Source organism: Excalfactoria chinensis, chromosome 14, assembly GCF_039878825.1.
Source record: "Excalfactoria chinensis isolate bCotChi1 chromosome 14, bCotChi1.hap2, whole genome shotgun sequence".
NCBI classification, from domain to species: Eukaryota; Metazoa; Chordata; class Aves; order Galliformes; family Phasianidae; genus Excalfactoria; species Excalfactoria chinensis.
The window spans coordinates 5,098,228-5,110,846 of NC_092838.1; the positions used below are offsets into that span (position 1 = coordinate 5,098,228).

The 12,619-nt window shown below is 40.2% G+C and overlaps 1 long non-coding RNA gene across 1 annotated transcript in view; it reads left to right on the top strand.

Annotated features, from left to right (window-relative positions):
* The first annotated feature begins 3,197 nt into the window (after positions 1 to 3,197).
* LOC140258933 (uncharacterized) overlaps positions 3,198 to 12,619 on the top strand; it is a 30,563-nt gene continuing 21,141 nt past the window's right edge. Inside the window, exons 1-2 of the long non-coding RNA XR_011905323.1 lie at positions 3,198 to 3,324; positions 8,521 to 8,575. This is a non-coding gene — a long non-coding RNA (uncharacterized lncRNA). The remainder of the gene's footprint in view (positions 3,325 to 8,520; positions 8,576 to 12,619) is intronic.

Consider the following 12,619-nt stretch of genomic DNA (forward strand, 5'->3'; position numbering starts at 1 on the left):
TTCAGTCAAACTAGGGATTTGTCCAGTGATCTCAGTGCAGTGATATTCAGCAATCTACTTTCATGTTAATTGCTGACAAACACGTGTGTGTGTTCACTTCTGGCAAATCTGCTAGAGCATAACATTCTTAAGAGGAAAGCTCTGTCTAGAACTTACTCATTTGTATAATTAAATAGATTTATAGAGTATGAATGCTTCTTTCCAGATGGTTAGCTTTGCTGTCATTTATTACTAAGTCTGTTCTGTTCATTAATATTATAACATTGGACATTAAACCTGATCTTTTGTGAATAATATTAAAATTAAGCGTGATATTCAAAGTGTATTTTTTCCAGTTCTATTGTAATGTGTCTTTTTAACTTATATTCAAAGGTGGAAGCACATATTTGAAAAGCAATTCTGAAAAGATTTATAAATAGTTATACCGCATATTTGATCGGAAAGGTATATTCTTGTTATGGCTAAATCATTTTAATGATTGACTTATTCAGTGTTATGGATATTACTCAGAAAATTGTACCTATCAGAACTATGAGAAAAAGTACCAAATATTTAGAAAAATGCCTAATTACAGCCCTACCAGCTTTGCATTGACACCACTGCACGACAGTCTCAACTTCAATAAAAATATCTCCCTTAAAAACAGAAACTGCAACTATCAAATATTCATTATTCTTCCATTAAAAGAGCTCAAACATGTCTCTGATGAAAACTGTTAAATTGTTTTGTTCGTATGAATAGGAAGAGATTGTTTACTGGCAGCCCTATGGGCAAATTCATACAGAAACTGTTCAAACATCACATCAATATGATTTAATTATGGTTAAGCGTGCCCCAAAGAAGTAAATGAGACAGAGAAACAGCAGCACCAGCACATCTTTGTGTTCAGCTCTGTTAGTTAACACAGAAATATGTGGAAGTTTATGCAAGCTAACAGGTGCATTTTGGGACGTTTGGGCTTTGCAAGATAGGTCTGTCTCATTATAGCACTGATTTCCTTGGCACCACCCATCAGCCCCTCTGTCTTTGTAAACAAATGCACAAATGCTTATTTTTGCTTGTGAACTCCCATGAGAAAATAAACACTTTCAGTTTATTAATGTTCCTGTTGAACATCTAACTCTGTAACCATATGCCTAAGTACCGACCTTTTAGTTTGTGCTTAACCTCATTCAACTCGTGTCTGATTTAAGATCGCACTTCAGTATCTAATTGTCCTCAATTAAATTATACTGCAGCTTATTAAGACACCACCAGGCAGTTGGGCAGTTGGTAGGGGTTTCCTCTCATCAGCAGCATGCATGTGGCAGCAGGCTGTGGAGCTGTGTGTGTAGGTTGCATTTAAGTTGTTAACGGCTGTGGTGTTTGGCGGTTGGCCTGGGTGGTGGTTGCTGCCTTTCCCTGTAGCATTTTTGGAGCTGCAGTCTGGTGGCTTTAAGTTATTGCAATCTGCCCAACAGTCTACTGCATAAAGCTAAATAATAACAAATGTGACGCAAAGAACTCATTAATTATATCTGCTTAGTATTTTGGGGCCCTGTATTTTGAAATCCCCACGTGAAAAGGATTTATGCCCTAAGTGATGCAGCAGAACAGTGATGTCAGGTCTCTCATTCCTAATTTGTAGAGGGGTATTGACTGAGTATCAGCCCCTAATATTTCAACTTGGATGAGACTAGTTCCCTTAAGCCATTGTAGCTTTAGGTATTTACAAGCACATTGGGACACTTGCAGCATCGTAACGCTATTAGCAGTGCCAATATAACACGTCTTTCAATGGTATTAGGACTGGCTGCTTACAGTCAATGACATTTCCATTAAAACACATGCCAGTCCGCACACTAATGCTTGAAGAAGCCTGTGTGTACACAGCAGGCATCGATTTCACATAAAGTCCCTCAGTTCAGATACCCTGATGTTAAAATTGAAACACAAGGAATAGAGCTATAAAACAGGTTCTTTAATGTATTAGTGTACTGTAAGATAGGTGTATTTTCTTCTTAAGTTCTGTTCAGTCAAACAGCTATCTGACTGTGCCGTGACACGTACTGTGTGAGATTCTGCTATGATTCTATCACACAGAGCTGATATCTTAGCCACTGTGGAAGTTATGGCTAAACAGGTGCTTTAAAAAAAGAAGCAAAAAGCTAATTAGAAGTAAATCTGTATGTCTTAGGCATTTAATTCATTAATCAAATAAGCCTAGATGAAAATGAACTACAGCGTCTTTGGAAGAGGATGGTTTGGGAGGAATTCTCTTTGGATATTTTTCTTTCAAAGCATCTTTGGGTTTCCCACAGCATATCTTAGTAGCAACGACCTGCAGTTTTTCTTTTGCCTGAGTCATATCATGCTGTGCACTGGTTGTGTGAGGCACATATATAAGCAGAGTGGCAATAAAATATTTTAATTGGAAGAACAGCAATTAAATTATTATTAAAATAACTATGGCTTTTTTCTGTTCTTAGGTTAATTGTCTCTGCTGTTGCTGCATTCCAGCAGGTGGCCTTCAGAAACTCACCTGCAAGAGAATATTTTCTTGCTTTGCCTCCTTTTTTATGCTCATGTTAAACATGAGTTTAATTTTAGTCGTTGATGGTACATCAGATGGTATTTTCTCTTCATGCAGAATTTTAACAACTTGCTCTGGAAAATGATGCAGTATTCTTGTGCTTCTTTGTTTCTTCCTCCCCAAAATGAGATGCAGTTGTTCTAACAGCCTCTGGCAATTTTGGAGAGGAACATGCAGGTGTAGTTTGCTTTGCACATGTTCCTGCTGCGTGTAGGCGTTGTTTACTGCTTAGCTGAACAAACCTCCTGTGTCCTTCTGGATGTCTTGAGCTGTTTAGCAGTGAAATCAGACATTATGTTGCTAGGACTTCTGTTTCTCACTACCTCTGAACTCAAACAGTTTTTGAAGCATCAGTGCCGGCTATTGCCACCAAAGACTAGAGGAAAATATCTCCTGGTATGATTTCTGCAGTTTTGTTTCCTGCACTGATCAGGATAAGGGACTTTCCTAAATGCTCACATATCTGCTAACAATCACACTCTGTAAGAGAAGGCTGCAGACTCTTTCTGTATGGGAACTGTTGAGTCATGGCCTGAAGCACTGATTGAGCACCTGGGGAAAGGACTGGTCAGCCCTGGGATCACTGGTGGAGGCAGTTCAGTTGTGTGACCGGGAGGGGTGGAGCCTGGCTGCACCTCTCTTAGACCCCATTAAACCCCTTTAACAGGGGAAGTTTCCTGAGGAAGGACCTTTGGTTAGAGATCCCTCTCTTATGGAGTTTTTCCTCTGGGAGCCGAGGTTCTTGGTGACTGGTGAGCATTCATTTCCTGTTTGTCCTTCTTGCCATTCTGCTCCTGCATTGCCTTTCCACCATTCTGATCTTTCTGACTGTAGCATTTTCTTATTTACATCTGACTCAGTTGAGCTGCTTACTTTGCCTTACTGTTTCTTCTTAATTTTTGTATTAACTAATGCCAGTCTTTGAGAAGTTAGAGATGGGTAAACAGTGCCACATTTTAGAGTCAGAGCAATATCCAGCAGTGCAGGTTTGCACATAAATTGAGTACTTTTCCTTCTGTGTTTATTTTATTCACATCAAATGACCAGATCAGGTGCCTACTCTGCTAATTATCTGGAATTTCTCCTCGCTGACCCAGACCTCCACCAGTACCACAGCTTTGATGGGCAATGCAGCTGTTAGGTGTGCTGCCCAAAGCCGGGCTCCTGCAGGACTCACCCTGTGCACCTGGTGCAGCAGCTGTGGCTGTTACTCATATGTGAACTGATTTATTTATTTTAAAGAAAAATAAGTTGTGTCTTTAACAGACACACAGTGCTAAACTAATGGTTGTCTGTCAGTGTCAGTCAGGGAACTGCACTTGTGGAAGGTGGAAGTGAGGAAAAACAAGTAAGCTCCTGCTAGTGCAGTCACAGTGTGTTTGGAGGGATCCCCCCTTGGCCTAGGAGGTTCTGTTGGTGCTGTCTGGAAGGCCTGTTCATTTGTTCTGGGGTGGGGAAGTGCAGTAACACAAGGTAGGATGCAGATAGAGAAAGACTGTGCAGCCCTATTAGTGAGGGAATGGCTTGGTGCCGTGGGACTTTGCAGTTAGATTCTCACTGTGGGCGCACTTAAAGGGACCCACATCTCTGAAAACAGAGTGCAGAGGATACAGGGGATCACATTTGTTAGAATGCTTAGAGAATAAGATCAAGTGCTATTTTCTTTCATCTTTCTGAAGAAGTAGTAGAATTCTGCCCTGAGGTGCTTCTGCCAGAGCTGAGAATGGCGTGAAAGAAATGTCAATGGTGTGGTTTTACTTCTAATTTCCAAGCAGGTCTGCTGTTCTCAGAGGGATCCCAGCCTGCTGGGATGAGGAGCCATTTGGGCTGTATGACCAAGGCCATTTAATTGAGAGCTGGGAAAAAGCCCTCTGTAGTCCTGGAATATTACCCAGAGTAAGAAGTGGCACTTGTTCAGGTCCCTCATTTCCATTAGTGTGTTTATTAGAGCTCATAGCCCGGCTTTTCTGTTCAGCATTTCTCATTGTCACTCTCTGTCACCACTGCTGTTGTTCCTCTACTGCAACATGGCAGCACTGGTTTTCCTGCTTTGGGGCCCATTCTGACCTTTTCAGCCTGCTATACAAAACTCTAGAGGCTTTAATTGAGTCTGAATGGAACTTTAAATCTGGTCCTGCAATGTTTTAAGCAGTCCTATGTATTAAAATTTAGATCAGGAAATGAATATATTTTGCTACTTTGTTTCACCTGTCACTAAGCTTCAGTTTTACTTTCTGCTGTCTTGTTATGGTTGGTTTACCCTTCCAAACAGTTTTTTCAGCTCTTAAAGCTCATTTAAAGTCTGATTGTCCCCTTAAAAGTGTGGTGTTTATGTATGAATGTCATGTTTATACCAGTAATATGAAAATATATTGGTAGGCAAAAGGTTTATGCTTAACCCAAGGGCTACAACTTTATTTCCTTTTTTTGCTTGGTTTTCCAAGCGGGAGCACAGAGACCAGTGGCCAGCTCAGTATCAAGTACTTGCACATGTTAGACCCTATGAGTGGGTGAATTGCCTATGGTAAAAGACTTACTACTTTTGCCCTAGGGAATCTAAGAATCAGGAGAAAGGTACAAGATAGTGAAATCTCTAATAATAATACAAAGGTGCCGCTTTTGAGCATGTGTATCTGGTTGAGGAATAAATTCAATCTCTACTATAATACACTTTATCTATGGGGCTCTATTTGAAAATAAAAGGCAGACAGAGGTTGGCAGATGGGAACTGTAGGTGCAGCAACTTCAGTAGAGAAGGAAAATTTGCAGCCTTTACTGGTTTGTGTAAATGAATATGAGGAGAGCAGTTGTGTGGATGAGGTAACTGCCAAAAAGATATTCCTTATTGAATGTTAATAATCCCTTCCTGAATCTAATAGGAATTTGAGAAATTTGCAATTATAAAGTTGGCTATAAGACATAAAAATTGGATGAGATTTGGGAATGGAAGTGTTTGATATAGAAATATCTATCTGGAAAGCAGAACAAAAGATGTTTTTTCACGAGTCCTTTTTGTCCTTAAAACAGCGAGAAGTCTGCTACTTGTGTGCACAAAGGAAGCTGAGAGGTTCACAGACACTTGAGCTTGAATTCATATTTAGAAATAGCTTTCTGCTTTTTCTTCGTGTGCTTGTCTGTCCAGCTATAATTATCCATCCTCCTTTTTCTCCATTTACATGCTTTATAATGTTTAGCAGCTATTTCAAGTAGCAGCTTATTCCTGTGTGACAAGATTTAATTAAACTTCCAGTGAAATAATTAGTGAGGGTATTTCAAAAGGCTGTTTAAAATCAATGCAGCACTGAGGTCCAAATAGAGTTAACACTGTCATCAGAGATCAAAGCCACCAAAGAACGTGACTGAAAATTAAACCCCCAGCAGCAGTCAAATAAAGAAGCACACTGAAGCGGTTGTGATTTTCTGCCTCTTGGGTCCTATCTACAAATTGATTTGACGTGGAAAATTTCCCTCAGGAAGCTTAAAAAATGGTAAATTTCCATTAGTTACATAGCAAAGAATGTTCTTTCTATAATTTATAACCCATTAGGAAATGCTTTGGGAGGTGTTTGCCTCCCGTTATCTGCGTTTTCTGCTTTGCCAGCAGACCAGCTGGAGGTTGGTTTGGGGGCTGTTTGCTGCCTTCTGGAGCTTCAGGCCCAGAAAGGGGTGGGTGTGGAGGTAGGTCTTCAGAGGAGCGGGGAAGAGCGAAGTGCTAAAAGCAAGGAGTTTCACATTTTCTCCCCTGCCTCCAGCCTGGAGGGCATGTTCTTAGTTATCTCAGATCTCAACATTAATCTTTTTACCCATTGTGGATGAGTTATTTGCATTGAGAACAAAATCCTAGTGCTGTCCAGGGACCACACTTAGCTAAGTGCAATCAGTGGTTGGATCTAGCAGGAGTTAGATCAAGGTGCCTTGTTCAGCGATGCAGGCTGCAGTGCAGTTATTTCTCCAGCACTCTTTAGGCATCATGGTGTGCAGGTGCCTTTTGCTTTATGACAGTGCCTAAGCCACAAGCTTAGCAAGACTTCAGAGTGGCATTTTGTATGTGCACTGGGACTTCTTAGAGATGCAGTTTTGACTGGAAAGCAGGAATTTGGTGAAGGATGAGAGCAGCTCAGCCTCGGTGAATGAGGGGTGGTGGAGCTGTGGTGTGTGAGGGAGTGCTTCCCTGCAGGTGAGGAAACTCAGCTGCCTGTGGGCTGCTGCCCTGTGCAGCCTGTGGCTGTGTGTTCTGCTCATATGCAGGGGGCAGGCTGGGACATTTGTTGGTTTCTGTTGTATTTATAGCTGGGCTCTGTTGATTTAAATTGCCTGAAGCTAAGGACTGCATATCTGGGTAGAACTCTGGTGAAAATATCAAGAGCTACTTTGCAGGGAGCAGATTTAATGGGTATGTGCTATGGGTTGCATGTTTGTCATCTCTTTTGAGCTGTGCTGTGCTTAGTTCGAACTGTGAAGATGTGAATAATTTATTCAGAAAGTTATGCTAACTGTGTATGGCACAGGATCCCTGGAGATGAGTAAATAATTAATATATACATTTCTTTTGCAGCTCTGTCCTTGTTTGAGTCACTCAAGTCTTGCTGAATATGCTGAGCAGTCAAATGTACTTTTCTATGCCCTGTATCAGGGTCCCTTCAGTGTTTCTATGCCAAGGACTAGTAAATCCTTTAAAGCCTCTTTAAGAATTTCACCTAAATAATTAAAATCAAGAACAACGGAGTCTGTTTGTAGGTAGGTTTGAATGAAGTAAATTGAAACCAAGCTTTTAGGAGTAGCAGAAAGAGCTTGTACTAAGCAGGGTCAAGTCCAGTCTGGGTAGGTGAGGTAGGAAGTTGCAGACTAATAACCTGCGTGTCCCCAGGGGCTGAGCAACTCCAGGGCCAGTCAGTGCTGAAAAGCAGATAACAATCTGTTGTTGTTTGAAGCACGGATTCAACAGCCAGATCTTATGATTGAGAATGAAGCTATAATATGGACCAATATTACCACTCCCTGTGGAGTTGATTGCATTTGCCTGCTGCCTGAAAGAATCCAGTGTGGTCTTGTACTCTCTTCAGTGTGTTTGTATTGAGCATGAGATTTCTGGGCGTCATTCTCTGGGTTTCTTCTATTTCCCTTTTTTTTTTTTTTTTTTTTATAAGGTTTGTTTAAAAAGCCAAGAAAATGTTATGTTTACAGTCTCAAATACCACAGTGCCTTTTTGCATCCTTTGAAATACTTCTGAGAAAGAGAAAAGCCATTTTGTAATGAAGGAAAGTAGGTAGGAAGCTTGAACCTCTTAAATTACCATTTGCTGTGCAGTCCATTGATTACTCTTTAAGGTTTCTTTAATATATCTATGAGGATAAGCATTGAATGCAGTAAGAAGCATAGATATTTAAGTAAGATAGAAACAGTGATTGCTTGCTTTTGAAGGTGAAAACTATAAGACTTAGTAGCTTTAAATACTTGGACTCACTCAAATTCATAAATGTTGCCTTCAGATAGGAGAGACAGAGAGACCGGTGTGTGTGTGTGTGAACTTATGTCTCACAAAAGTGAGACATGTATTAAAAATAAGGATTCTGAGTATCGGAACTATTCCCACTTAAAATGATGTGTGGCTGCAATAAGCTGTTATTTCAAATATGTGGTTGATCTTTAACGTTGGTTTTCTTATAATCTTACACTAAGAATTAATTATTTTATGGTCTGATTTATCTGCAGTCCCATCACTGGGATGGAATGTAGCTAATGGAAATTTTGTGGCATAGTTCACTATTTTCAAAGTGAATATTCAAGAAATTATGATAGTTTGATTTCCAAATAGTCAAGAATTACTCACAGACAACAAGGATGTGGTCTTCTTACTTAATGCCCTATAATGTGTGGTGGCTACTGTACAGTTGAAGGTTTTTTTCCCCACTATTTTGTAATTCTTATTCTTATTTTTCTTCTTCTAGGACTGCTGCTGAATTATTTAGATGTGGAATGGGTCTTCTGGCAGCAAGAATTATGGTAAGGACTTGAGATTTACATGGTAGTGAGGGTGACATCTGCTTACGTGATGGAGGGAAGGGATTTAAAGAAATTGTTTTGTCTCTTACCTGTAATTTGGTAAACATTGTGGGAGAACATTGCATTCACCTCAGCAATCATGCTGAACTGGTATAAAGATACCCACAGTGTAGCAGCTCTTTCATTAAGATTTATGCGTATAACAAGAGCATTTTTGTAAATGCCCTTTGGGTAATTAAATGAGTGTCTTTGTTGTACAGCAGGCTTTGAATAATAATGACATCCTGGGAGGTAATCATCACCCCCAGCAATCACAGTCATAATCTTCAGAGAATGGAAATACAGTAAACCAGCAACCAGTGCTGCTGTTTGTGAATGAGCGAGGTGCTCGGCATTTTGCTGGATGAATACCCAAATATTTACAGTGAACACGGCTCCTTAGTGATGCAGGTTGAGGAGTCAAGGAGCTGTGAGGTTGGTGGACAGTGATTGCATGCAGTGCCTGGAGCACACTCAGGTGTCCTTGGCAGTGCTCATCTGCAGTTGCTCTATGTAGTGCTCCCTTGTAATGAGTACTTTTAGTTAAGGAGTATTCTTAGGGAAGTTACAGCTGTATGTGGAAGGGCTTGTGGTGAAGTGCACGCAGTGGTCTGAACTGAGTTAACTGCAGAATGCAGTACTGGAACACCATAGTTGTGCCTGCAAATTTCTGAGTTAGGTGGCTCTTTTATATAGACAGGGTCCAAAAGGTGTTGTGTACATTTAAATATAGCTGATGCATGTAGTGAAGGAATGGGAAGTTTAGGAACAATACTAATGTGCAGGACAAAAATACAGTTTTCTGGAGCTTCTTATATCCACTGAAATGCTTTTTCCCAGATGCTTTCTTCTCTAACAGTTGTTCTTAGTCATATCTGTCATCGGGGGGTTTGGAACATTTAAGCTAGGTTTCTGGTTGATTTCTTTATGCTGTTAGAAGTATACCTGTCTGGAACCGCAAGCCTGATTATTGTTATTATTTGCTGAAGTAGAGTCTCTGTGACATGAAACAGAGGCAGCAGAAGATGCAAGAGCTTGGTAGTAGTGCTCCAGGGTGTGTGCAGTAGATGAGAGGAAAATCTGACCAGGAGCACACAGACAGATCAGGTCACTGAAGTCAGAATAAGAACTCGTTGGTGCAGTTCAGCTTGAAGAGCTTTTGACTGAACAGGCTTGTTGTTACGTTTGCAATTCACATCCACTTTGCAAACCATTAAGGTATGGGACTGACTGTAGGATGCCTGAAGGGAATGGGATGCAAAACAGAATGGCCTCTGACCATAACATGTCAATATCTGAGATGTTTGCACAAATTGCCTGGGTTGAATATGCTATACAGCTTTGTTTAAGTAGTCTGTGGCTGGTGAAAAGAGTCTGTGCATGTTAGAGGTGAGTGGGTTAAGTTCTAAAAGAAGGAAGGCTGAGATAAAGATGCTTCTGCATGTTTTCTTCTCCTTTCAAGAAGTTAGCCATAGGGAAAATGTACATCTTGGTGGATAAGTTAAAGATGACTTGAGGCGGCTGTCAGTCACTTGATGCTCCTAGAACAGCTGCTACTAAATAACTTGCTTGCTTCTTTTACCTCTTTACTTGCTCTTGATAGCTGCTCTTCAAAGATTTCTACTAAGCCTGTTTTGCCATTGAGAGCGATGACTGCGGAAGTGAAGGTCAAAGCTGATGGCAAGTGCTGTTTCAGAAAGGGAAATTTAGTGGGTTTTTTTTTTTTGTTTTTGTTTTTGTTTTTAATTAGTAAAATGTGCACTGATATGACTAATGGTCCAAAGAGATGCAATGAGGTGATTGTTAGCACTCCTTGCCTATCTTTCAGCAAATATAAACATTCCTTTTTTTTCCCCATCTCCAGCAGACCTTGCAGTATTTCAAGAGGGGAACTATGTGTGTGGGTGAAAAGCAAAGCTATTCAATATTTGGTAGCCTAGACAGTGAATATCTGTAGGCAAAGGAAACCTCACAACTTCTCCCCTGCAAAAAAAAAACAACAACAAAAAACAAAAAACAACACGAAACAAACAAAGGCCAAGCCATTTTAAAAATGACAGATATTAGTGAATCAAAAGTACAATGTGAGTCTTTGATTTGTTTGAAAGGGCTTTGGTTAGGTTCATAATTCTGGGGTATCATTGCCAATCTCTCTGTCAGTTAGTCTTCTGCCCTGTTAGAACATAAAGTCCATCCCAATGGAAAATTCTGTGAGGAGGTTTTACTTTTGTACCACATGAAGATGGGAACAAGCACAAGGAAGCCAGTATCACCCCAGGTCCAGTGGCATAGGGCATCTGGAGAAGGCTGACATCTAGAAAATATTACTTGGAGAGATGGGGTATCGAGCTAACTGTTATATTACGAGGAAATAGAGGGGTTTCTGAGGGACTGTATGGGATAGGAGTCTTTAGATAGAGCCAGAGTTGTGTAAAAGTGGGAGAGCATGTTCTGTCACAGACATGGGGAAAGAGGAGTGGGAAAGGAAAGAGAAAGCTTAATTTGTTGGATTTTGCTGAATGGTTTGGATGAAACCCACAGATTGTTCTTCATTTTCATTTCCTAGTTCACCCTTCCACTGCAACAATCCTCTTGGGAGTGTCTGGTTAGAAAGATCTGTTTTCAGGATGTGGTGGAATTAATAAAGTAACAGTTAGGGGAAGTGCCATGCTGGGCACAACCAACATTTGCTTGGTATCCCTGATAAACAAACAGAAAGCTGTGCTTATGCATGAGAAGTGACCTTATGGCTTTTGTGGCTTAAAGAAAATAAAGATAAAAAAGAAATCCTTTTTCCAGGACTCTGGGTAGGACGCAGCCTGGCACCAGTGATTCGAACCCATGGAGCATCACATGAAATAATTGAATAATGGAGCTTTGTTAGAACTTCTTTTGAAGTAAAGTGAAATTTTCTGGTTGTCTCCTTTTTGCTTCCAAGTTCTTCAATTGTTTAAATACCACCTTTAGAACAACAGCGCCATTCACTTTGTAATTTGTCTTTTTATTCCTGATAATAAGCATGTTGACTACAAAAATAGCCATTCTACTTGTGATCATCAAACTCCAGCTGAATTTCAGACAAAGCATTTGGCAGATCTCCAGCTAAAATATTAGACAGCAATTCAAGCGGTGATTAGAGTTTGTTGCTCATACACTTTGTGCTTTTAAATCTCTGTATTGCTTCTGATACTTTAAAAAACAGTAAGCTATTGTTCCCCTAAAACACAATCAGAAGTACCTCTGAACTGAATACTGCCATATATTTGCATGGGAATAAATCTGGAATGCAAGAACTAAATACTGAACAAGAAAGTTAAACAAGCTTGCAGAAACAGAAAGCTGCCCATCCCGGCTGGTTTGCATTGCTCTTGTTTAACTAGAGCTTGGTCGATACACAGCTGTACTCTTGGTTTGCTAGGGGAAAGTCTAGGTTCTTACTTAAATTTATTTAGTTATACCTATGCCTGTAGGTACATTATAAAGGATAAAGTTCCAAGAGACGTATGCATTTTTTCCCATGTCAAAACCTGGTGATTGACAGAATTGATGGAAAAATCTGAACTCATGACCTCATCCAGAGCCTCTTGTGGTCAAGGAGCTCCATTCACATCAATCATTTTTTTCTTATTAAGAAAGTATCTGTCTTGTGGCTGTGGTGGCACTAGTCCTATATTTAAGTTTTACTTCCATGTTGGATGCTTTTCAATTCTTAGAGTCATTAATGTTGGAAAAAACCTCTAAGATCACCAAGTCCAACATTCAACCCATCCCCACCCTGCCCTCCATTCCTGAATTGGAATTTTGGTCTTTTGCTTGTTGAGACAGCCTCGATTCCTATTGTTTTAAAATGCTCTATTCTCCAATCCTGACTTAACCCATCATTCTGCTCATTTTTTTTTTTTTTCCCCAGTGTATTAAGTTAAAACTATACTGTGTCATTTCAAATAAATGACATTCAGCAAAACCTCAAGACTAAAGTTCTGCAGGTTGGGTTCAGGAACCCCA